General features: G+C 38.4%; 1 long non-coding RNA gene across 1 annotated transcript; it reads right to left on the reverse strand.

Annotated features, from left to right (window-relative positions):
• Positions 1-544: 544 nt before the first annotated feature.
• On the reverse strand, positions 545-3949 carry LOC107762026 (uncharacterized). Its single transcript, XR_001642705.2, has 4 exons — positions 3794-3949; positions 3598-3662; positions 2065-2142; positions 545-912 (listed from the first exon to the last, which is right to left on the reverse strand). It is a non-coding gene; the product is annotated as an uncharacterized LOC107762026 (long non-coding RNA).
• Positions 3950-27484: the final 23535 nt, after the last annotated feature.

The raw sequence follows: 27484 nt of genomic DNA on the forward strand, positions 1-27484 counted from the left end.
CTTTGGTGACAAAAATTATTTTGTCAATCTTTCGTCCTTAAAACACCGTCACCAATAGTATACAAAGACAACTCTGTGTTTCGTCACTAAAAAAAGTTCTATTAACTACGAAATTATTTTTTGTCCCTAAATTAATTGAATTTATGACGAACTTGTTCGTCAAAAAAACTATAAAAAATTCGTAGTTGATAGAGCATTTTCGTCACTGAAAAGGTCATTAATGCCGACAAAACTGCTTTGTCACTAACTATTTAGTCTAATTAGTGACGACATAAATTGTCTATAAGATTATATGTATTTCGTAGTTGAACAGTTGCAATATCGTCACTAAAGAATGCCTTTTATATACAAAAATATACTTTGTCCCTAATTATAGAAATTAGTGACAACTCTGCTTTTATAAATAAGGTTTACAATTACGTAGTTAAATTATCATTTCGTCACTAAAAATATTAATTTTACTGACCAAACAAAAACGTTACTATAAATCATCATGATTAGTGACAATTACAATAGTCAAAAATACAAAGATAATTCATTGTCAAAGAAAATATTATATATTATTGATAAGGAAATTCTAGGACAAATTCTATTTTTTTTGGTCATATTTATGACAAACTAATGTCCTACAATAAAATATGATTGTCTAAAAAAAAAAATACAATGTAATCTAATCGGTGTTGCATCTTTCTCCTTTCTTGTGAGTTCTTTCCACTTGTTTGGAAGCGAACAAAAATTTTGAGCTATTATTCCCCACTCATTTGACAGCTCAGTTGATGGAATTGCCTTGATTGACCTCCATTTACCAACTAGAATCTCTAATATCATCTTTTCTCCCAAAGAGTTCTTTATTTTTCAATACCCTTATTCTAGCTTGTCCACAACCTTCCTTGACTCCAGTTGAATCTGCACCTATTTATAAAAAAAAGTCAATTCAAAATACTATTTAACATATATATTAATATATAGATATTAAAATGCAAAAAAAAAATATGGAGCAAATATATTAGTAGTAATTTCTAAATTACAACTCAACTTTATCATTACAGCTTTAACATAAGTGAAAGTTTCACTGATTCCTAATATATCAACACAAAGTTTACATCCACAAACTAATCTATGTGACAACATAAACTTTGTTTATATATACATAACTACTAACTATCAAAATGTAAGGTAAATTATGTAAGCTTTCTCACATTAGAATCAAACATGTCGCGAAATGGATGAGCAATTACATGTAGTTATTGTTTATATCCTCATTCATTCATTTCACTAACAAGAAAAAAAAAAGATACTCAATTTCAAAAAATAAAATCCAAGCAATCCTTTAAAACATCATAGAAACAAGGCACCCACTTGTATAACAAACAACTGTGATTAGGAAATAACACAGATTAAGTAGCCAAAAGGTCCTTTTTATCAAGAAGCTAGTAGGCAAATAGCTTCTGAAAATCCAAGTCTTCTTTACTGACTCATATACACATTCACTATTAAAATATTATGCTCGTTGGTGGATGATATTGTCTGCAATATTAATACCCAATATTATAATTCACATTCACTATCCCAATGATTCACTGTCATTATAGTTTTAGTATTTTTACCAACTCTATTCTTTGTATGCAAACATCAAATAAGCAAACCGCAAAGAACCTGTCTATTAATATGCAATAAGTATAGTTCTTATAAAAAAAATGCAATAAGTGTAGTTTTAGTTGGGTTTCATCGTTTTTTCCTTTTTCGTTCAATGTCAAAATAGCTAAATTATTTCCATAAATCCAAAAGTCAAGAAGACTTGAACACATCTAGTTTTCCAAATTAGAAGAAAGATAAAGTAGAAGTACTCTGTTAATTCCTTACACTAGTTCTCCGTTTTAAAGGCACTTAAAATATTTAACAGTCCTATTTTCATACCTCCACTTCTATTTATAGTAGCTACTACATATGTATAGCAATTATTGGTAATTTTTTATATAAAAAATCAAATCAATCCTTCAACCATGGATACTATATCAAATTAAAAATAATACTCTATAGAATAGTAACTTGTAGTAAATTTACCTGATTGATTCAAGAGTTGGAAAAACTAGGTGGCAGTTAACCCCCGAAATGTTGAACAAGAAAACAAATTTATTGGAGCTGATAATAACAAGAAAAACAGAATGATTAGAATATAAAAATCAAGAACAGTAGGAAGCTGATAATAATACCTACACATTTCACTTGAGCGCCAAAGTGGAGCCGATAATGGTTTTCTTACTTGTCCCTAATTCCGAGCATCTTACACACAGTGACTTTCATTTTTCTTCATTGCAAATGTAACTACAGTTGTTTGTAAATTATTACTGCATATAAATCACATAACCAGAGTGTAAATCCAGAAACATTAAAGTGAAACAAAAATTGTGAGGGGCTCTTGGACTTGTTATATTTTGTTCACCTTCACTTTCTAAGAGACTAAATTGGAAGCAACTATTTCAATGAGGGTAACTAATGATGCAAAATACAACAAATTTAGTGGAAAAGAAGACTTAAAATATTAATAAGAATTAGCCACTTCCAAATCAATCTTTTGAATTTATACCCTATTTTATGCATTAGGCAATTAAAAGCAGAAAAATGGAAGAATAAAAATAGCATTTTTTAAGAAAATAGAGATACAATCCGAAAAGATTCATCTGAAAGAACTTGATGATTAAGAGATAATCCAATGGTGGTGTTGAGCTTGTCGAGCAAAAGTGTTAAAACAACTGCTGCTAAACCTCCTCCCAACAGTGCCTAAGGATCTCAAGGATGAGATTTTCTCAAAATATTATCTTTTTCTTCTAAAGATAATCCTGATATGAATTGGTGATTGGTGTTAACTTTCAATTGTAATCTATAGCTAGACTACTAAGCTTATAGAGAGAGCCGTCAAAGGAAGACCGATGACATTTCTACTCTGTTTTTCTAGGATATCTGATTCCAAGTCTACTAGAAAAGTTATCGCAGGTATAACTATTATAGCTCTAACTTTTAATATGGTTGACTAGTACCTAGTAATTGGCAAAGTATAAAACAAAACTATGAACAAGTTCTCCAATTATAATAGGTTACACATGATATTTTTCTTTCCTAATATTTTTAATATAAATACACATTGTATGTTACATCATAAACTACCAAAATACACTAAATAAAGTTAGCAAATGTTTAAAGTAAAATTTATAATGAAAAACTTAAAGATATACTTCAAATATATTCAACTACCCAATGCCCATTTTGACATTTTGGGAAATCATATGCTTAACAAAGACATACCAAAAAGAAATTCAGGAAGAGCTAAAGAAAGAATAAAGATTTCTTGAACTTACCCACTACCCATATCAATACGATAGGGAAATTCTGAAAATTGGAAACTAGCAAAGCAAAGCACTTGTCCTATTCACATAAGAGCATAATACAGAAATTCTTAAAATTAGCATAAATGCTCGATTCATATTTACCCTATTCCTCATTTTCTCAAAAGCAAGATGGCTATCACAAATTAAAATTACTTACTTACTGTATAGAAAGACAATGATTCCGAGCAAAAAGAGAAACCCTAACACAAACCTTGGAGTAGAAAGTAGGCGTAATTGCTTTGTACATATCTTCGATGGACTTTGGATAATTAAAATCTGCCCAAAAATACAAAACGAAGAACAAAAACCCCTAAATAAATAAGATTGTAAAGAATTTGATTGATTGTTTGAATTCCTAAAATTGTTCTTCAATATAAATACATTAACAAAAGAGAAGATAAATTAACCTTCAGAAGTAACCTAGATTTTGAGGTGGAAACATGAAGAGAGATACCAAACAAAAATTTTAATTGTAACTGTGTAATTGAAAGGAGAAAACCTAGAGCCAAAGTGAAAAGTAAATGAGGAAATGTTTTATTTTTGCCGCGTTTGCTTTTTGGCGAAAAGTTGAAAAGAAACAAAAAAAATTACGCCAAAATTTCGGTCCTAATTTTTTTCTTCAATATACAAGTTTATGATTTCCTACAACTGCCTTAAGTAAATTTATGATCATAATTAAATTTATCATTAAATATTTATAAATTTTTAGTAAATTATCTTATATATATATATATTGTCACGGTAGCCCCTAAATATACGTAATTAGTTGTAGAGAAAATCAAGTGTTTCACCAACAATACCAAACGTTTTGGCAACAATAAAAATGTATTGTTGCCAATTTATTATATTTTAGATTTTATTAAATAACCAACAAAATATGTCAGCCAAGTTTTTTAATTATAGTCAAATCACTCTATAATAATATTGTTTGTTTGCATTTGCTTTAGCGAAATGATTATTATACACTTGTAATATTATTTTACATTTAGATATTATTTGACTGTTATATACAAAATTATAAAAATAATCATTTTTCCAAACATTTTATGTAATAAAAGAAAATAAAATATTTAAATTTAAAATCTCAAAATATATTCATATTTTACTACATAAATTTTTAAAAAAGCTAATGTATTATTAAAATCCATGGTAACTAGATTTATTGTGCCTACAAACAAATAAACTCTCTAATACACATACATATTGGAAAACTAATTGGATACAAAAATAATTCAAAATTAATGAAAGAAATCTATAATTGTAGCTTGATTGTTAGATTTCAGTCACTTCTGGTAATATAACGCTTGATCAAGTGGCGAAGATTTTTGCCAACTTTCAGCAAGGGTATCCGTTAGTTTTCTCTAAAGAAAGTCTACGAACTTAACAATTGAATCTTTTATCTCAACCAAATAGAGTAATTTTGAAAAATTTACTAAAATTAACTAGAACTAGCATAATATAGTAAAATGCATAATTACTTAATATTTGAGTAGAGTTGTTAGCAAGAAATAATTTTTTATAAAATGTATTGGTATAATGATGATCGCTATTATTATTTGTAAAATGTGGTTATTGAGGGTTAACATATAACATAACATGATAAATGGATTAGAAAAAGTTAGCAGCTATAGTGAAATGTTGTTATAAATGTCACGATCCTAAACCCTAATTCGGTCGTGATGACGCCTCTCATGAAGACAAGATCAGCCGACGCAATACCCAATTCATTTTAAACAATTAAAATAACACAATTTAAGTCATTAACACGATTAAATCTCAAAAGAAATAGTGAAAATAGTACAATTTACAAAACAAACACAACCCGACATCGGGGTGTCACCAGTCATGAGCATCTAAACATGTGTCTAAGAGTTTGAAAGAGTTTATATAGTCTATTACAGAACTAGAAATAGAAAGTAAGATATGAGGGAGAAACACTGGGCTGCGAACGCCGAGCAGCTACCTAGTAGACTCCGAATAGCCTACTGGGAGCAATCGACCCTCACTGGCGGGAAATGAAGCTCCTGAATCTGCATGCCGGGTGAAGGGAGTAAAGTGAGTACTCCAACTCAGTGAGTAATAAAAATAAATTAAGACTGAGAGATAAGAAAACACATAAAATACAACAACATGCTATAAAGAGGCAGAGTAAAACCAATAAAATGCAATAAAACAGTGAAATCTTATAAAAACACCTTAGTTCAGTATAAGCTTCTTTAAAACACATTTTAACAGTTAAACAAGTAATTGAAAAGCAGCGAGAACAGATAAACACATAAAATCCGCCCCTCGGGCACAATGTCAATAGAATCAGCCCCTCAGGCAATAACATAGAATAACACCAGTTCCTCGGGCTATATCACATATCACACTGGGTACCCGCGCTCACTGGGAGTGTACAGACTCCCGAAGGGGTCCCCTACGGCTCAAGCGCAATATCAAGCCATCTCGTGGCATAACCAAATAGGCTCTCAGCCTCATATCAAGCCACCTTGTGGCATACAGCTCAGGCCCTCGGCCTCATAATCATAATCAGTACAACAATGCTGCGGTGTGTAGCCCGATCCTATAATAACCTCACAACACAGGCCCTCGGCCCTACTCAATCAGAAATCTCTAAAAGCCGCTCAGGCATAGTAAAATATGATGCTCAGCCCAAAATATCATTTAAAGTGTTAAAACAGAGTAAACATGGCTGAGTTACGAAAACAGTATAATATAACATGACTGAGTACAAATATAAAATCAAAACAGTGAAGGCCCAAATATGGCATTCAACCCAAAACATGATGATAACAAATAATTTTCAATCAAATACGCAGTAAAATAATCATTTAAGTCACAATCCCCAATGGTGAATGACCATACGCTCGTCATCTAGCGTGTGCGTCACCTCAATATAGCACAACAATGTGAAATCTTGGGTTTCTTACCCTCAGGACAACATTTAAAATCATTACTCATCTCTATCCGGTTTAAACTCTAGCCTACGATGCCTTTGCCTCTCGAATCAGCCTCCGTATGCTCCAAATCTAACCAAAATCAATGCAAAACCTTCAAAATATGCTAAGGAAATAAAGCCCACTCGAAAGAAATCAAATTACAACACAAATCACGAAATTGGCCAAATCCGACCTCCGGGCCCACATCTCGGATCCCGATAAAAATTACATCAATAGACTCCTTATCACTCCCCGAGTTCATTCATATCAAAATCATCAAAATGCAGCCACAAATGATCCCTCAAATCCCTAATTTTAGGTCTCCAATTACAAGCCCTAGTTCTTCAATATTTAGGCTTAAATTCAATAATTTCCATTATTAATTAGGTATAAATCACATTAAGATTGAGTATTAAGTCCATAAATCTTACTTCAAGGTGTTCCCCCTTGATTCCCTCTTCAATCCCCTTCAAAAAGATTCAAAATCGCCCAAAAATGGAGGAACTTAGATCCAAAATTGCGAAAATGGGTTTTTTAAACATTCTGCCCAGTACTTAACATTTCTTCATCGCGAACGCGGTCAAAGCCTCGCGTTCGCGAAGCACAAATTTAAGTTGACCAAAATCCCTCTTTGGCGAACGCGTCTCCACCATCGCGAACGCGAGGGCTCAGCTTCCCAGCCCATCGCGAACGCGGCTCTCCTCTCGCTAACACGTAACTTGACGACCCTAACCCTTCGTGAACGTGGGACCTCCTTTGCGAACGCGAAGGCTAAACATTCAGCCTCACACTCTAGCCCTTCGCGAATGCGAGGGTCCATTCGCGAACACGAAGCACTGCTGTCTGCAACACTACAATAGATTGTTCTGCAATTGTTTTCAAAATGAAATGGTTCGTTTAACCACCCGAAACTCACCCGAGGCCCTCAAGACCTCAATCAAACATGCCAACCTATCCCATAATATTATTCAAACTTGTTCCAACCTTCGGAACACTCAAAAAAACATCAAAACACCAAATTTGCATCAGATTCCAGCCTAAGAATTCCAAAATCTTCTAAATTCCGCTTTCGATCAAAAAGTCGACCAAACCACGTCCGAATTACCTGAATTGTGATGTCAAAATATCGCACGACAAGGAATCAAATGAAGTGGACAATTTCCTAACAGTTACATAGCCTCTCGTAGATAAGTACAGACGTCTCCGTACCGATCAGCTAGACTCTAATAAACCAGCTTGTGATCCATGACTCCTATGAACTTAGATCTCTGATACCAACTTGTCACGACCCCGGTTCTCTCTCCGTGAACCATCATAACGGCACCTAGTCTCTACGACTAGGTAAGCCTAAATTGTGGAAGAAAACCAAAATTTGCGAAAATAAAACAATTTAAAGACAGAAATAAGGCAATAACGATTTTAAATGTGTCACTCGGCATACACCATATTTATATAGATCTCAAAACCAATATCTAAATCCATGACCCGGAAACCCACGAATCACAAGCTAAGAAAAAAAAGAGATACTACATAGCTCTAACTTCGAAATTTGTCTAATAAGAATAGAAAGTACAGAAGGGATAAATACTAGAAAGTAGGAATAGAAAGGGACTCCTCGTTCTGCGGATGCGGCAGATGTACCTCGAAGTCTCTAAGTAGTCGTCTCCCTCAAGGATGGTAGGCCTGAGTAGAAGTATCTGGATCTGCCCATGAAAAACATGCACAGAAGAGGCATGAGTACACCATAGCGGTACTCAGTAAATGCCAAGCCTAACCTCGGTTGGGTAGTGACGAGGAAGGTTAGGGCCCTACTGAAGTTAAATACAATATAAGGGTTAACAATGTGGCATAAAACAGTATAAATAAGTGCAACAGTAAGAAATAACATAGAATTGACAGAACAACAACTAGAACAGAGACAAAACAAACCACGGAAATAAATATAGCTCAACACAGAGACAACAACCGAGGCACCTTCCAGGATACCATCCTGTAGTCCCAATTACAACTATCCAGTGGATCTCCTGGGATATCGTCCCGTAGTCCATCATATATATGTCCGAAGGATCTCCCGGGATCGCGTCCTGTAGTCCGACTATCAATGCGCAGGGATCTACTAGAATCCCGATCCATAGTCCCAAATGTAAATACCCAGTACTGGGGGAATCTACCGGGTGCATTCTTGTAGTTCCATATAACTGTGCAGTGGGATCTACCGGGAATCTAACCCGTAGTCCCAAAGTAAATGTGCAGGGGGATCTACCGGGAATTAACTCGTAGTCCCAAAGTAAACAGGCAAGGGGGAGTTATCGGAATCCCACATCCGTAGTCCCAAAATAAATACACAGCAGCAGCGTGAAGTTAAACAGAAATAGCAAAATTCATATTAAGGCAATAAGTGATTCTAGCCTAGCATACTGCACATAATTCAAGTAAGACAGGTTAAATCAAATGAAGCAATTAAGTCACTTAGACATGCTTTCCTAAGCTAACAACAAGCTTAATAGTGCAAGTAATAGAAACAGGAAAGGCAACATACTAGTAAGTACTTAAAGAAAATTGGATTTCCAACAATTAGCACAAGTACACACTCGTCCCCTCACGTACAAAGAATTTCAGTTACCAAATATACCAATTCTAAGGGGAAGGTCCCCCACACAAGGTTAGACAAGCCACTTACCTCGAACCGGCTCAAAATCAACCCAACACCACGTCTTTGCCACGAGTACTCGACTCCAAATGGTCAAAATCTATTCAATTCAATTGTATAATGTAAATAACACTTCAAGTAACTGTATCTACAATTAAATTCTAAGCTAATACCCAAAATTATATAAAATGACCAAAATGCCCCTCGGGCCCGCGTCTCGGAATCGGGTAAAATTTATAGTTTCAGAATTATCACACTCTCACGAGTCTAACCATACCAAAATTATCCAAATCCGATGTCAAATCCCCAATCAAAACTAATTTTTTTGGCCTAAGAACTTTTCCCCAATTTTCATACTAATTCCGAAATTAAAGGATTAATTCATGTTTAGATTAATGGGTTACAAGCAAAAATGAGTTAAGAATCGTTACCCAATCGATATCTCTGAAAATCCCTCAAAATCTCGCTCAAATCCGAGCTCCCAAGCTTAAGTTTTGATAAAAATGGCTAAAACCCTCGATTTTGAAATCTTATATCTGCCTAGAAAATTCCTTCTTCGCGAACGCGGTCAAAGCCTTGCGTTCGCGAAGCACAAAATAACTTTGACCATTTTTCCTTCTTCGCGAACGCGTCCCTCACTCCGCGAACACGATGCCTTGCACAGACGAACCTTCGCGAATGCGACGGGCACCACGCGAACGTGATGCACAAAACTCCGCTGGGCCAATTCCTCTTCCACGAATGCAAAGCCCAATTGCGACGCATAACACAACCATCCAGCCTCTTCGCGAACGCGAAGGCCAAAATTTTCCCCCAGTCCCAGCTCCTCTTCATGAACGCGAGAACCCACTCGCGAATGCGATGAAGGAAACCAGAACTGACTGCTGCAACATTTTCTGCAATTTCCTAAGTTCCAAAAATGACCCGTTGAGCATCTGAAACACACCCGAGGCCCCCGGGACCTCAACCAAACCTGACAACCAATCCTAAAACATCATTCAAACTTGTTCCAACCTACGAATACTCAAAAAAACATCAAAACACCTATTTTTCATCGGATTCAAGCTTAAAAATTCCAAAAACTCTAAAAACACACTTTCGAACAAAAAGTCTACCAAACCTCGTCCGAATGACCTGAAATTTTGCACACACATCCCAAATGACATGACAAGACTGCTACAACTTTTGGAAATCCATTCCAACCCTCAGATCCAAATCTCACTATCGAACCGGAAACTTCAAAAATTCAACTTCCGGCATTTCAAACCTAAATTAACTACGGACCTCCAAAACACACTCCGAACACGCTTCTAACCTCGAAATCACCCAATGGAGCTAACAAAACCATCGGATTACCATTCTGAGGCTGTCTTTACACTGTTCCGACTATGGTCTACTTTCCAACACTTAAGCTCTCATTTAGGGACTAAGTGTCCCAAAACTCTCCGAAACTCAAAACTGAACATCCCGGCAAATCAAAATAGCAGAAATAAACTTGGGGAAAGCAGTTAATAGGGGATTAGGGTATTAATTCTTAAGACGACTGGCCGGGTCGTCACATAAACTTATTTCTATGTTGTTATTTCACTGATTTGACTTGAAAATTTATGGAAATTAAGGGTTAAAAATTGGGAAAACTAGGGCTTTAGATTGGAGACCTTTGAGCAAGGGTTTCGGGGGTCATTTGTGACCGAATTCTTGTACTTTTGATATGTATGAACTCATGGGGAGATAAGGAGTCTAATGATGTAAATTTTATCGAATTTCGAGATGTGGGACCGGGGGTCAGGTTTGGTTAATTTCGGGTTTTGCGTGATATTTTGAATACTTTTGAGTGGGATTTGTTCCCTTAGCATATTTTGATGGTTATGTGCTGATTTTAGCTAGATTTGGAGCATCCGGAGGCCGATTTGAGGGGAAAAGGCATCGCAAGCTAGAGTTTGAACCGGATTGAGGTGAGTAATAATTGTAAATGTTGTCATGAGGGTATGAAACCCCGGATTACACATCGTGGTGCTATTTTGAGGTGACGAACACGCTAGATGATGAGCGTGGGGCCGTGCACTATTGGGGATTGTGACCTAGTCCGTCTCGTATGACTGTTTTACCACGTTTTTGATTGAAAACTGTTTGCTATTATCATGTTTTCGGCTGAATGCCATATTTGGGCCTCGTGCCAACTGTTTGGACCCTTAGGGGGATTTTTACTGTTATTTCCTCATTGTTTTGATTTCATACTTGAACTTAGTTATGTTGTATTCTACTGTTTTCATAACTCACCCATGTTTACTCTATTTTGACGTCTTAAATGATATTTTGGGCTGAGTGACATATTTCTACTGTGCCCGAGTGAGATTTGTGAGGATTTATATAGGATCGGGCTGCACGCCGCAGCAGTGTTGCACTTATTTATGATTATGAGGATGAGGGCCTGAGTTGTTATGCCACGAGGTGGCTTGATATGAGGGTGAGAGCCTATTGTTTATGGTACGAGATGACTTGATATTGCACTTAGGCTGTAAGGGGCCCCTCCCAGTGTCTGTACACCACAGTGAGCGCGGGTACCCAGTGAGATATGTGATATAGCCCGAGGGGCTGATGTTGTTCCATGATTATTGTCCGAGGGGCTGATTTTATGTGTTTATCTATTCTCGCTGTTTTATCATTTACTTGTTTAATTGTTAAAAGATGTTTTAAAGAGGTTTTCACTGAAATAAGACATTTTCTTACAAGTTTCACTGTTTTATTGAACTTTATTGATTTTATACTGCCTCTGTGTATCATCTTGCTGTGTTTTATGTGTTTTCTTATCGGTCAGCTGCCTCTACTTTTATTACTCACTGAGTTGGAATGCTCACTTTAATCCCTACACCCTGTGTGCAGATTCAGGAGCCTCGAGTCATGCTAGTGAGGGTTGATTGCTCCCAGCAGGCCATTCGGAGTCCACTAGGTAGCTGTTCGGCGTTCGCAGCCTAGTGTTTCTCCCTCCTATCTTACTTTCTATTTCTAATTCTGTAATAGACTGTATAAACCATTTCAGAATCTTAGACACATGTTTAGATGCTCATGACTAGTGACACCCCGATGTCGGGCTGTGTTGTTTCCGCAAATTGTTCTATTCCACTTATATTTTGGGTTTTATAGCATATTAATGACTTGAATTATTATTATAATTGTTAAAATAAAATTAGGTGTTTTTGTCGGCTGGCCTTGTATCACGATAGGCGCCATCACGATCGGGTCCGGATTTAGGGTCATGGCACAAAAATTTTAATTTTGTCTTCATGCAACTTGAGCAGAGATAGAACAACTCGCAAAAGAACTGGTATTCTACATTAGAAAAAGGGAAAGAGGATTTGGTTAGAAATCAAATCACATTTCACGTGTAATCAAGGCACCATATGTGTTATGACTCATCATACAAATTGGTGCCACCTTGTTTTTTTTTGGTCGAAATTATAACTTTTATTCCAACCTTTTTTGCAAAGTTACACCATCTTCTCTCTATGGACTCTCGAGCAAATATCAAAACAAAACAAATCATAAACAACCTATACAACTCTTCTGTTGCTATCTATTACAATGTATACACTATCCTATACACAACTAGGATAGCTGTTTAATCTTTCCAGTAATGGTCTCCACTTTGGTTTCATTTGTCCAGTTACTTGAATTTGGACATCAATTTCTTTTGCTCTATCTTGTATTGCCGTCTTGCATTGTTGAAATCTTCTGTTGTTTCTTTCCATCCATATGTTATACACCACAACATCAAACACAATTTATAGTAAAGCTCTCTTTGGATTTCTATTACTCACATTCTTGATTAGCCAATTCACTTCTTCTTCCCAGTCTTCAATTCTTCTTTGATAACCCATCCATGTTAATATACTTTTCCACAATTTCGTTGAATATGAAAACTCAAAGAATAAGTGTTCATGTATCTCAATCACATCTCTTTCACACAGGACACATCCCTGTTCTACATGAATTCCCCACTTTATCAATCTGTCTACTGTTGCCATTCTTCTATGCATTGCCATCCACATTATGAATTGTTGCTTTGGCAGACTACCATTAATCATTGTTACAGATTTCCACCTCACTTTAGGCCATTCTAGAGAGCTTTATATGTATGCTGTTTTGATACTGAACTTCCATTTCTTCATGTACGACTACATTCTTTGCATATCATTTGCCCACCATTCCCTTGCATTGAAGATTTTCCTTACAAGCCAACTAGATTGTTTAGGTACTTCCATACTTGTTATATTTTTCCTCTTTATGTATTGACCATGTATCCATTTTATCCCGAGTTTGTCCTTCTTGTTCACTACTGCCCATAACAACTTTCTTATTGTTGCCTTATTCCATCTTTCATAGTTGATTATGTTTAGTCCCCCTGCTACTTTTGGCTTACACAAAGTGTCCCAAGATATAGGATTCCTCTAAGAATTCTCATTGCTTCCAGTCCACAAATACCTCCTGCATATGCCATTCACCATTTTTATAATGTTCTTAGGGATGAGGAACACTTGAGCCCAATATATTTGCATTTCAAACAACACACTCTTAATAAGTTGTAATCTGCCTGCATATGAAAGAAATTTGGAGGTCCAGCTTCTAATTCTATCCACAATTCTTTCCACCAGTGGCATACATTGTTGTATACTGATCATTTTTGCAGCCAAAGGTATTCCCAAATATTTGAATGATAAGCTCCCTTCTGATAGTTGCAATTCAGTTAACATTTTGTCTTTGAATTCCCCTTTAACTCCAGCTATATATAATGAACTTTTGTCCATATTAGCATGCAACCCAAATACTTCAGAAAACTGTTTAAAACATCTCATCAACATCTTCATTGATACTTCATTAGCCCTACAACACATAAGAAGATCATCTGCAAAGCAGATATGAACAATATGAAGTTTGCTGCATTTAGGATGAAAGTTGAAGTCTGGGATCTTTGTCAGTGTTTTCAGAGATCTATTGAGATACTCCATGGCTATAACAAACAGGTAAGGTGAATCCCCCTATCCTAGCTTAGTGCCATGTGCCACCTTGGCCTAGCTTAGTGCCATGTGACACCTTATAGAAAAAAATCTTTATCCATTTAATCCTATTTAATATCATTATTATCCCCACAATTAATTAATTATCCACATAATTAAGAATTATCTCAAATTACTTAAAATACTAATTACTTTTAACAAAGTTTATATAACTTACTATTATGGTCATGCAGTGCCATATAAAATAAATACATACACTCTTATTTTATTAAAATATTTATGTAAAAAATACATATATTTTCTCAACTTATAATTTTTCTAATCTCATATAAAAAGTACAAATTTTCGTACGCTTAATTCTTAAAATGGTAAAAATATAACCTTCTTTTCTTGTAAGAAAATAATTTATGTCCTTACAATAAAGAAAATCTCATAAACTTTCTTATATTATGTGTATAATTTAAAGCATATTCGAAAGTAGTAATATTAATAACTATATAAAATAATATTTATTTTTTTAAAACTTTTTACACAAAATGTTCCACCCAAAATACCATATCAAAATATATCTAACAATGTCAAGGTTGTTAACTTACGGGGTTTTATCACAAATCCTCTATAATCTAATGAATGGTCTATCACAAAAAATCGGTCTTATTCCATCTGGAGAGGTTATTATAACATGCTTCTACATCCTCAAGAAACATAACAAATAAATTTCTATCATCTACATGAAACACCAAAAAATTAATAAAATAGGATCTCCAAGACAGTGAAAGAAACTAAGAGAAGCCATTGCAATTATTCTCTACTGCAATGCATACGCGTATGGTTCAAGCAAACAAATAATCTGCCCCTAAATGTTAATGACTGCATCCAATATGTGTACTTTATAATATATAAGTGCACAATGAACAATTAAATAGATAAATGGATTTACTTCAAAGAAAATACATATCAAGCCAATATATAGTAGTTCTGAAATTCTTCAAACTTACAGGGTCTTACATCCTCTTTATGTATAACCTTAATCCCTTATAACTCATATGTTATTACTTCGATGAATCCTAACACTAAGGTACATGATGTAACATCCTTCCCCCTTTAGAACATTCGTCCTCGAATGTTAACTCTTAGAGATTTACAAAATTTTCATTAGGGTCTCCTCTGTAAATTAAACTTAAAACCCAAATTATTCTTGAAGTCTTGACTATTCACAACTTTTTGGACTTGGGTATCTCGTATATTCTTCACATTTATCTTACTTACCTTTCAATCTTGTATCTTATCTTCTATTTCTTCCATAACTTTCCTCCCACATAAGTAGAGATTACATCTACGCCTTAAAACATTGTTATTATAGCACCTCTAGTACATACAAAATTCGATGGAAACTTTATATTGACTTCTTACGACTTAGCTCTATGGCACGATCTGCAAACAAAAGAAGGGTAATATTTTCTAAATTCCCAATAGCCTCTCAATTATAAATGTGGTGTGCAACACACCCATAAGTGAGACTCTACTAGGCACGACTTTGTAGAATCCTTAGGACACGACACGCTCTGATACCACTTTGTCACGCCCCGAACCTAGGGAGGCACAGCTGGTACCCGGTGCCGTACTGGCCCGAGCGAACCATTCTATTACACATTCTTTATCTGACCATCGTAGGCCAACATGGCAACAACTCGTAATGCATAACTATAAGTAGGCAACACTGTGTCAATAAACTATCCTTCTTAAGACATGAATATATATGAGCCGTCAAGGCCTCTGACATACTGTACAAACTGAATCTCTGTCTATAAAGCCTCTAAGTTAATTTGATATCAAATGGGGCAGGGTATCGACCTACCCATAAGTCTGAAGTAAAACTCTGACGCAATGGTTCATAGATTCGGCTGCACTCCGAATGAGGTGGAGTCCTAACGATCCTTTGCCGAATGCTAACGTCGTCTACAATGAGGGTTCATCAAATTGATTACTCATACTTGCAGGCATGAATGCAACGTCCACAACAAAAGGACGTCAGTACGAACAATGTACCGAGTATGTAAGGCATGTGAATCGATATATAAAGGACATGAAAGAACATGGAGTACATGACTCAACCTGTAAGTATGGATAATTTTGTATATCATTTAATACTTATATTTTCATGCATATACGTATGAATGACATGCATATGCGTATGAATATCATGTCGTGCATATATACATGTGTTCATACCATCATCATGCCTTTGAGAGCGTCCCATCATATCATCCCGATCACTGTAGGCAAATCAACAATGTATACCAACTGATCAGTTGGTGGTACGTATATAACACCATAACCGTTCCCATATCCTATATACTTATATATACATATATACACGTATATAACTATCTAGTTATGGGTCAATGTACATGAATGCAATGCATGAGAAGTACGTCAATAAAATCTCTTGGAGTGTCATAAGACTATTACGCCTTTGAATAATATCATAAAGTAAACTTTTGCAACTTACGTATTTATCTGAGACCCATGAACAGATGATAGATTAATATGACACATAGAGAATAAAGAACATAAGCATCTCTAGCATTTCTATGAATAGAGTCATTTATGGAAATTGCGCATTTGCTCATTTTCACACTTAACCATGTCTAAATGATCACAAATAGTTTTAGTACCTTCAAAAACAAGTTCTTCAACAACTTGGTCTACAACAATGTTGTTGCTCATCTGCTCGCTTTCTGCTTTATGGTCATCCCCATTAGACGAAGATGATTCATCAGATGAGACATCCACTTGTTCACCAAATGGCATAGCCCTCTTCATGGCTGAAAATAGGCAAACATTTAGAGATGTCACGACCCAGATTTTCCATTCTCGGGAGTCGGGATGGCGCCTACTAGTGAAAGCTAGGCAAGCTAACCATTTGAACTATTTACCCTTTTTCCATTTTTAGTCCTTTAATAATTATGAATCAACATCATATAAACAACGAAATTTAATAAGTGGAAGAACAAAATATAACCATTTATATATTACCAATACAAATCCTTAAGCATAAACTACCCAGAACTGGTGTCATAATTTCACAGATTGTCTAGGAATACAACAAATAAGGGTCCGAAAGATAAATACAACGCTGTCTCTGAAATACATAAAAGAGACAGAAAGCAAAGGATAGAAGGAGATGCCAAGGCCTGCGGACGCCTGCAGGACTATCTCAGATCTCCGAATGGACTGAAGGCAGCAACCCAAAGCTATGGTCTGCATGCTCCAGTACCGGGATCTGCACATAGTGTAGAGTGTAGTATCAACACAACCGACCCCATGTGCTGGTAAGAACCAAGCCTAACCTCGGTGAAGTAGTGACGAGGCTAGGACCAGACTACCAAATAAACCTGTGCAGCTAAATCATATACAACAAAAAATAAAAGAAAAACTTTACAATTAGAGATAAGAAGGGGAAATCATGCTGCGGGGAACAACAAGTAGCAACAGAAACCAACAGTTAAATGTAAAGAACACCATAACTCAATTATCAAATGAAATCAGGAAAATCGAAGACAAGTGCACAGCATCACCCTTCGTGGTTTTACTCTCGTCCTCACCGTAAAATCAATAAAATCGGCACGACATTACCCTTCATGCTTTTACCTCACATAATCATGGCATGGAATGATCCTTCGTGTATTAACACTCATATTATGGCACATAATTGTACATCGTGCGGCACGACATCACCCTCCGTGCTTTAACACTCTCTCACAAATATCATACACGGCATCATCCTTCGTGCTTTACACTCTTCCTCACAAATACCATACACGACATCACCCTTCGTGCTTTAACACTCTTCCTCACCCAAACAACAATCACAAAGCAATAAGGGCAAGGAAATCAACAAATTAACAATAAAATCCCGGAAAGGGAACAATAGTACAACAATCATATCCCGAAAGGAAAACAATATCAAAACAATAACCTCCCGACAAGGGAGATAACATTAAAACAACAACATCCCGGCAAGGGAGACAATATCATAATCCTCTTTTCTTTTTCACATTTATTTCACAACTCAATTCACAATTCGAGCCAATGCACTATATGTTCAATTGCCAATTATACTTCAACAAATCATTTTACAACTTGAACCAATGCTCTTCAATGTTAAAATACCAATATTACTTCCACAAGCCCTGCTCAACAATAAAAATCATTACATAAGACATGAATAATACAAATGGTGTCACATTAATCATAGTATAAGACTCACGGTCATGCTTGATACCAACGTATAGACACTCGTCACCATTCTTATACGTCGTACTCAACAACTAACACATAGCACATAGGACACAACTCCTAATCCCTCAAGCTAAGGTTAGACCAAACACTTACCTCGATGCCACAAACACAATTCAAGCCTCAACTACCGCTTTGCCTCTTGATTCCACCACTAATTCTCTTATATCTAGCCACAAGTTACTTAACTATATCAATAAATGCTAAATGAATCAATTCCAATGCATGAAAATAGGTTTTCTAATGTTTTTTCCAAAAAGTCAAAAATCGACCCCGGGCCCACATGGTCAAAACCCGAGGTTCGAACCAAAACCCGATTACCCATACCCCCATGAATCCAAATATATAATATGTTTTGAAATCAGACCTCAAATCGAGGTCCAAATCCCCAAAATTTGAAAAACCTAAGTTCTACCCAAAACACCCAATTTTTCCAATGAAAACCCTTGATTATGAGTTGAAATCATGTAAAAATATGGATTAGATTGAAAGAAATGAGCTAGAATTGACGTACAATTGATTTGGAAGATTAGTTGTTTTTGAAAAATCGCCCGAAGGTGTTTAGGTTTTGAAAAGGTTGTAAAAATGGTTGAAATCCCGTCTGAAATTCATTTTAGCAGGTCTCTGATACCGCAATTGCGACCAGGGTTCGCAATTGCAAACCCTTAAGAAACCTGCTTTCTTCGCATTTGCGAACCCTAAGGATTCTTGTTCTCTTCACATTTGCGATGCTGCTGTCGCATTTGCGACCAAGGCAACCCATCCTATAGTTCGCATTTGCGATACAATGTTCGCATTTGCGAGCCAGGCTTCACAATTGCGAAGCCTGCAGGCCTTTACCACACCGACAATGTCCTAAGTCCAAATTTCAATCTGTGGCCTATCCAAAATTCAGCCGAGCCCTCGGGGCTCCAAACCAACCATGCACAAAACATAATACGGACTTGCTCATGCGATCAAATCATCAAAATAACATCAATAACTATAAATTTAGCACAAAAATCAAAGAAAAATCTCATGAACTCTTAAGTTCAAATTTCAACAACCGAAGGTCCGATTCACGTCATTTCAAGTCCATTTCCTACCAAATTTTACAGGCTTAACTTAAATCAGATATAAGACCTGTACCGGGCTACTGAACAAAAATACAGACCTGATACCATCAAATTAAATTACATTCAAATTCCCAAAAACTCTAAAATTTTCAGTTAAATAATTTTCTTCAAAAATTCATTTCTCAGGCTTGGGACCTCGAAATTCGATTTCGGGCATGCACCCAAGTCCCGTATTTTCTTACGGACCCTCCAGGGCCATCAAATCACGGGTCTGGATCCGTTTACCCAAATTGTTTACCGAAGTCAACCTAAATTTATTTTAAAAGCAAAATTCACCATTTTTCATAGATTTTCACATAATGGCTTTCCGGATACATGCTCAGACTGCACACACAAATCGAGGTAAAATAAAACGGATTTTGTAAGGCCTCAGAACACATAATTTATTTCTAAAATAAGTGATGACCTTTTGGGTCATCACATTATCCACCTCTAAAACAACCATTCGTCCTCGAACGAACAAAAGAAAGAAGACATGAGTCGGAGAAAAGATAGGGATAACGGCTCCGCATATCGAACTCGGACTCCCAGGTTGATGCCTGAATAGGCTGACCTCTCTATTGAAAACGAACAGAAAGGAAACTCTTCGATCTCAACTGACGAACCTGCCGGTCCAGAATAGCTATCAGCTCCTCCTTATAGGACAAGTCCTTGTCCAACTGGACAGTGTTGAAATCTAACACGTGGGATGGATCGTCGTGATATTTCCGAAGCATGGACACATGAAACACCAGATGCACGGCTGATAGGCTTGGTGGCAATGCAAGTCTGTAAGCCACCTCTCCTACTCGATCAACAATCTCAAACGAGCCAATGAACCTAGGGTTAAGCTTGCCCTTCTTTCCAAATCTCATCACGCCCTTCATAGGCGACACCCGAAGCAACATCCGCTCGCCAACCATGAATGCCACATCTCGAACCTTATGGTCGGCATAACTCTTTTGCCTGGATTGAGCTGTACGAAGCCTATCCTGAATAATCTTGACCTTGTCCAAGGCATCCTGTACAAGATCCGTACCCAACAACCGAGCTTCTCCCGGCTCATACCATTCAACCGACGACCAACACCGCCTACCATATAAAGCCTCATAAGGAGCCATCTGGATACTTGACTGGTAGCTGTGGCTAACACAAAATCTGAATAGTACGTTCGGACTGCCCGTCCGTCTAAGGATGAAATGGTGTGCTCAACTCCCCCTGTGTGCCCAACTCACGCTGAACTGCCCTCTAGAAATGTGAGGTAAACTGCATACCTCGGTCCGAAATGATAGACACGGGCACCCCATGAAGACGAAAAATCTCCCGGATGTATATCTCAGCTAACCTCTCTAAAGAATAGATGACTGCCACATGAATGAAATGTGGTGACTTGGTCAGCCTATCAACAATAACCCACACTGCATCGAACTTCCTTTGAGTCCGTGGGGGTCCAACAATGAAATCCATAGTGATACGCTCCCACTTCCACTCAGGAATCTCAATATTCTGGAACACACCACCAGGTCTCTGATGCTCATACTTTACATGCTGACAATTCAAACACTGAGGCACATATGCAACAGTATGCTTCTTCATCCTCCTCCACCAATAATGCTGCCACAAATCCTGATACATCTTAGCGGCGCCCAGATGAATATATTATAGGGAATTGTGGGCCTCTTCTGGAATCAACTCGCGGAGCCCATCCACATTAGGCACACAAACTCGACCCTATAGCCTCAAAACTCTATCATCTCCTAATGTGACCTGCTTGGCACCTCTGTGCTGCACTGTGTCCCTAAGGACACACAAATGAGGGTCGCCATACTACCGATCTTGAATACGCTCAAATAATGAAGAACGAGCGACTGTGCAAGGTAATACATGGCTAGGCTCAGAAACATCCAACCTCATGAACTGATTGGCCAAAGCCTGAACATCCAGAGCAATCAGTCTCTCACCGACCGGAATATACGCAAGACTGCCTATACTGGCCGACTTCCTACTCAAAGCATCGGCCACCACATTGGCCTTTCCCGGATGATATAAGATAGTGATATCATAGTCATTCAACAGCTCCAACCATCTCCTCTGCCTCAAATTTAGCTCCTTCTTCTTGAATAAGTACTGCCGACTTTTGTGATCCGTGAACACCTCCCATGACACGCCATATAGATAATGCCTCCAAATCTTCAACGCGTGAATAATTGCTGCTAACTCAAAATCATGAACTGGATAATTCTTCTCATGAATGTTCAACTGCCGCGAAGCATAAGCAATGACCTTGCCATCCTACATCAACACCACACCAAGTCCAATACGAGATGCATCACAATAAATTGTATATGGCCCTGCACCTATGGACAAAACCAACACTGGCGCCGTAGTCAAAGCTGTCTTGAGCTTCTGAAAGCTCGCCTCACACTCGTCCGACCACCTGAACTGGGCACCTTTCTAGGTCAACCTGGTCATTGGGGCTGCAATAGATGAAAACCCCTCCACAAACCGACGATAATAGCCTGTCAAACGAAAGAAACTCTGGATCTCTATAGCTGATGGGGGTCTAGGCCAGTCCTTGACTGTCTCTATTTTCTTTGGATCTACCTGAATACCCTCTGCTAAAACAACATGACCCAAGAAGGCAACTGACCCCAACAAAAACTCGCACTTTGAAAACTTAGCATACAACTGACTATCTCTCAAAAGTCTAAAGAACCACTCTCATATGCTGCTCATGCTCCTCCTGACTGTGGGAATAGATCAAAATATCATCAATGAAGACTATCACAAATGAATCCAAGTAAGGCATAATCACTCGGTTTATCAAATCCATAAAAGCTGCTGGGGTATTTGTCAACCCAAATGATATCACCAAGAACTCATAATGCACGTACCGAGTGCGGAAAGCTGTCCTAGGGACATCGGATGTCCTAATCCTCAATTGATGGTAGCCAGATCTCAAGTCAATCTTCGAAAATACCTTGTCACCCTGAAGCTGATCAAACAAATCATTAATCCTCGGCAATGGATACTTATTCTTGATTGTAACCTTGTTCAACTGCCGGTAATCTATACACATTCTCATCGATCCGTCCTTCTTCTTAACAAACAACACCGGCGCACCCCAAGGCGAGACACTAGGTCTAATAAAGCCCTTATCAAGCAAGTCTTGCAACTGCTCCTTCAATTCTTTCAACTCAGGCGGGGCCATACGATACGTCGGAATAAAAATGGGCTGAGTGCCCGAAGCCAAGTCAATGCAGAAGTCAATATCCATGTCAGGTGGCATACCCGGTAGGTCTGAAGGAAAAACCTCAGGAAACTCACGAACAACAGGCACAAAATCCATAGAAGGAACCTCAACACTAGAATCACGAACATATGCCAAATTGGCCAAACAACCCCTTCTTGACCATACGCCGAGCCTTCATATATGAGATAACACTACAGGTAGAATGACCAGGAGTCCCACTCCACTCTAAACGAGGCAACCCCGGTAAGGCTAAGGTCACAGTCTTGGCATAACAGTCCAAAATGGCATGGTAAGGTGATAACCAGTCCATCCCCAATATAACATTAAAATCAACCATATCTAAAAATAATAAATCTACGCGAGTCTCAAGACCCCCAATCACAACTATACATGAACGATGGACACGATCTACCACAATAGAATCACCCACTGGTGTAGACACATATATAGGAGCACTCAAGGAATCACTAGGCATGACCAAATACGGTGCAAAATAAGATGACACATAGGAGTACGTAGATCCTGGATCAAATAGAATTGAAGCATCTCTACTACAAACTAGAACAGTACCTGTGATAACTACATCAAAAGCCTCAGCCTCAAGCCTGGCTGGAAGAGCATAACATCGGGGCAGTGCCCCATTACCCTAAACTACATCTCTGGGATGGCCTGCTGCTGGCTGGCCTACACCTCTAGCGGCCTGACCTCTACCTCTAATACCTCTACCTCCACATCTAGCACCTTTACCGCCACCTCTAGCTGGCTGAGCGGGCTGTGAAACACTCAGTGCCTGAACCATGGCACGAGAACCCTGATGTTGAGAGCTGTTTGATGCTTGAGGGCAAAATCTAGCAATATGCCCCATATCGCGACAAGTATAACAAGCCCTCGGTTGCTGAGACTACTGACCCTGATGACTTGAATGACCATCCCAAAAACTCTAGAGCGGAAGTGCACTGATAGAAGCTGGTGGTGTACTGCAGGACTACTGATCGGAATACTGCATATGAGAACCACGACCACCTGAAGCACCTTGAGAAACCTGAAGTGCTAACTAAAAAGGCCTAGGAGGATGGTCTCTACCATACGAATCCCTACCTCTAGATGAGGCACTACTAAATCGGCCTAAATGACGAGGCCTCTTGTCAGATCCCTGCCCCCCCCCCCCCGTGATAGAACAATCTCAACCCTCCTGGCCACATTGGCCGCATCCTGAAAGGAAATCTCATTCCCTGTTTCCTTAGCCATCTGAAGTCGAATAGGCTGAATGAGTCCCTAAATGAACCTCCTCACTCACTCTCTCTCAGTGGGAATTATAAGAAGAGCATGATAGGCCAAATCAATAAACCTGGTCTCATACTAAGTAACAGTCATAGTACCCTACTAGAGACGCTCAAACTGCCTCTGGTAGCTCTCCATCTGAGTGCCAGGGAGAAATTTCTCCAGAAATAGCTGAGAAAACTAATCCCAAGTCAAAGCTGGTGACCCAACTGGTCTAGCCAAATAATAATCTCTCCACCATGTCTTGGTGGATCCGGACAAACGAAATGCAACAAAGTCGACCCCATTGGTCTCCACTATCTCCATCTTCCTGAGAACCTTATGACAACTGTCTAAATAATCATGGGGATCCTCATAAGATGCACCGCTGAAAGTGGTAGTGAAGAGCTTGGTAAACCTGCCCAATATCCACAAGGCATCAACAGACATAGCTACTCCATCACCGATCTGAGCTACCACACCTGGCCAGATAGCTCCAACTGGCTGAGCTGCTAGAGTCTGAAACTAGGGAGCCATCTGCTCCGGAGTGCGGGTAGTAGGAGTCTAGGCTCCTCCTCCAGCCTGAGAGACGGCTGGTGCTACAGGAAGCAAGTCTACCCGGGTGACACTCTCCATAAGGCCCACTAGATGGACCAGAGCATCCTGAAGTATTGGGATAGCAATGAACCCCTCTGGGACGTGAGCTGGGCCCACCGAAACTGCCCGAGCCGAAACCTCATCATCGAACTCAACCTGAGGCTCCGCCGCTGGTGCTGCTACTCTAGGCTGAGCTTTGCCCCTACCTCAGCCTCTAGCACGGCCTTGGCCTCACCCTTTGCCCCTCGTGGGAGCTGCTGCTGGGGGCTCGGGCTGCTGATCAGTGGATGAGGAAGCACGTTTTCTCGCCATCTACGAAAGAACAGAGTAGAAATTCATTTAGCATTGAGAAACCAAACCGCACGATAGGAAAGAATAGATGTGAAATTTTTCCTAACTCTATAACCTCTAGGGGATAATACAAACGTCTCCATACCGATCTATCAGACTCTACTAAGATTGTCCGTGAATTGTGAGACCTAAGTAACCTAGAGTTCTGATACCAACTTGTCATGACCCGGATTTTCCACCCTCGGGAGTCGTGATGGCGCCTACTAGTGAAAGCTAGGCAAGCCAACCATTTGAATTATTTACCCCTTTTTCCATTTTTAATCCTTTAATAATTATGAATCAACATCATATAAACAACAGAATTTAATAAGCAGAAGACAAAATATAACCATTTAAATATTACCAATACAAATCCTTAAGCATAAACTACCCAGAACTGGTGTGACAATTTCACAGACTGTCTAGGAATACTACAAATAAGGGTCCGAAAGATAAATACAACACTGTCTCTAAAATACATAAAAAAAGCAGAAAACAAAGGATAGAAAGAGATGCCAAGGCCTGCGGACGCCTGTAGAACTATCTCGGATCTCCGAATGGACTGAAGGCAGCAACCCAAAGCTATTGTCGGTATGCTCTAGTACCGGGATCTGAACACATTGCAAAGTGTAGTATCAGCACAACCGACCCCATGTGCGGGTAAGTGCCTAGCCTAACCTCGGTGAAGTAGTGACGAGGCTAGGACCAAACTACCAAATAAACTTGTGTAGTTAAATCATATACAACAGAAAATAAAAGCAAAACTTTACAAGTAAAGGTAGGAAAGGGTGTTACGACCCCAAACCTGGACCGGTCGTGATGGCGCCTCTCGTGAATACAAGGCCAGCCGACTCTTTCCCATTTCAGTTTTAAACAATTACAATAAGAATTAAAGCCATTAAACATAATAAAACCCCAAAAATACGGTGAATAATTCAATTTGCGGAATACAAAACCAACACAGCCCGATACCGAGGTGTTACTAGTCATGAGCGACTACAAATCCGGATAAATAGAAGAAGGGTCTACATAGTCCAATACAAGTCTAAAACAGAGAAAGATAAGATAAGGGAATAAGCTCTAGGCTGCGAACGCCAGTAGCTACCTAGAGAATCTTCGAATCCGCCCGAGCTGGAAAGATCAACACTTGCTAGCGGGGATCAGCAATGCATGAATCTGCACACGGGATGCAGGGAGTAAAGTGAGTACTGCAACTCAGTGAGTAATAATCATAAATAAAGACTGAAAGCAAAAAATCATGTAAGGCACATTATAGGCTATAAAGAAGCAGTAAAAGCCAGTAAAGTAGTGAAGTAGTAAAGATGTGAAAAATCATTTCAATTCAGTTCAAACTTCACGAAACACCTTTTTAACAATTAAGCAAGTAAATGATAGACAAATAAGACAGATAATCACATAAAGGATTGCCCCTTGGGCACAATGTCAACAATATCAGCCCCTCGGGCTATATCTCACATCACAATGGGTACCCGTGCTCACTGGGGGTGTGCAGACTCCTAGAGGGTCCCCTTACGGCCCAAGCGCAATATCAAGCCATCGCGTGGCATCTTCACTAGGCTCTCGACCTCATATCAACAAGCCACCTTGTGGCGTACATATCTCATGCCCTTGGCCTCATAATCATAATCATAATCAGTGTTTCCTCACAACATAGGCCCTCAGCATTACTCAGTCAGAATCTCACAGCCACTCGGGCAACAGTAAAACATAGTGCTCACCCCAAAATATCATTTAAAATATTATTTAAGTGTTAAAGCAGAGTAAACATTGATGAGTTATGAAAAACGGTAGAATATAGCATGACTGAGTTCAAGTATAAAGTGAAAACAGTGAGGAAATATCAATTAAAATCCCCTAAGGGTTCAAATAGTTGGCACGAAGCCCAAATATGACATTCAACCCAAAACATGATGATAGGAAATAGTTTTCAGTCAAATACGCGGTAAAACAGTCATTCGGGACGGACTAAGTCACAATCCCCAATAGTGCATGACACCACACTCGTCATCTAGCATGTGCGTCACCTCAATATAGCCCTACAATGTGCAATCCGGGGTTTCATACCCTCAGAACATCATTTACAATCATTACTCACGTCAATTTGGTCTAAACTCTAGCCTGCGAGCCTTTGCCCCTCGAATCGGCCTCCACTCGCGTCGAATCTATCCAAAATCAGAATCACGGCGTCAAAATAGACTAAGGAAACGAAGCCCAAGCAAAAATAATCAATATACAACATAAATCCCAAAATTACCAAAACCCAACCCCCGGGCCCACGTCTCGGAATTTGATAATTTTTACATTAATAGATTCCTTATCTCCCCACAATTTCATACATATCAAAAGTTCTGAAATTCGACCTCAAATGGTCCTTCAAATCCTCAATCAAAGGTCTAAGTTTCCAAGCCCTAGTTTCCCCAAACATTGATCCTTAAATTCCATCAATTACAAGCCTAATCCATGAAATAATACCATGGAAACAAGTTTTAGGTCCAAAATCCTTACCTCAATGAGGTTCCCTTGAAATCCTTCTTCAAAATCGTCCAAAAAGCTCCAAAGCCGACTTAAAAAAGGTGGAATAGCTCAAAAATCGTGAAGGAAACAATTTATACTATCTTTCCCAGGCGTTTTCGC

The sequence above is a fragment of the Nicotiana tabacum genome, chromosome 8 (genome assembly GCF_000715075.1).
Source record: "Nicotiana tabacum cultivar K326 chromosome 8, ASM71507v2, whole genome shotgun sequence".
Lineage (NCBI taxonomy): Eukaryota > Viridiplantae > Streptophyta > Magnoliopsida > Solanales > Solanaceae > Nicotiana > Nicotiana tabacum.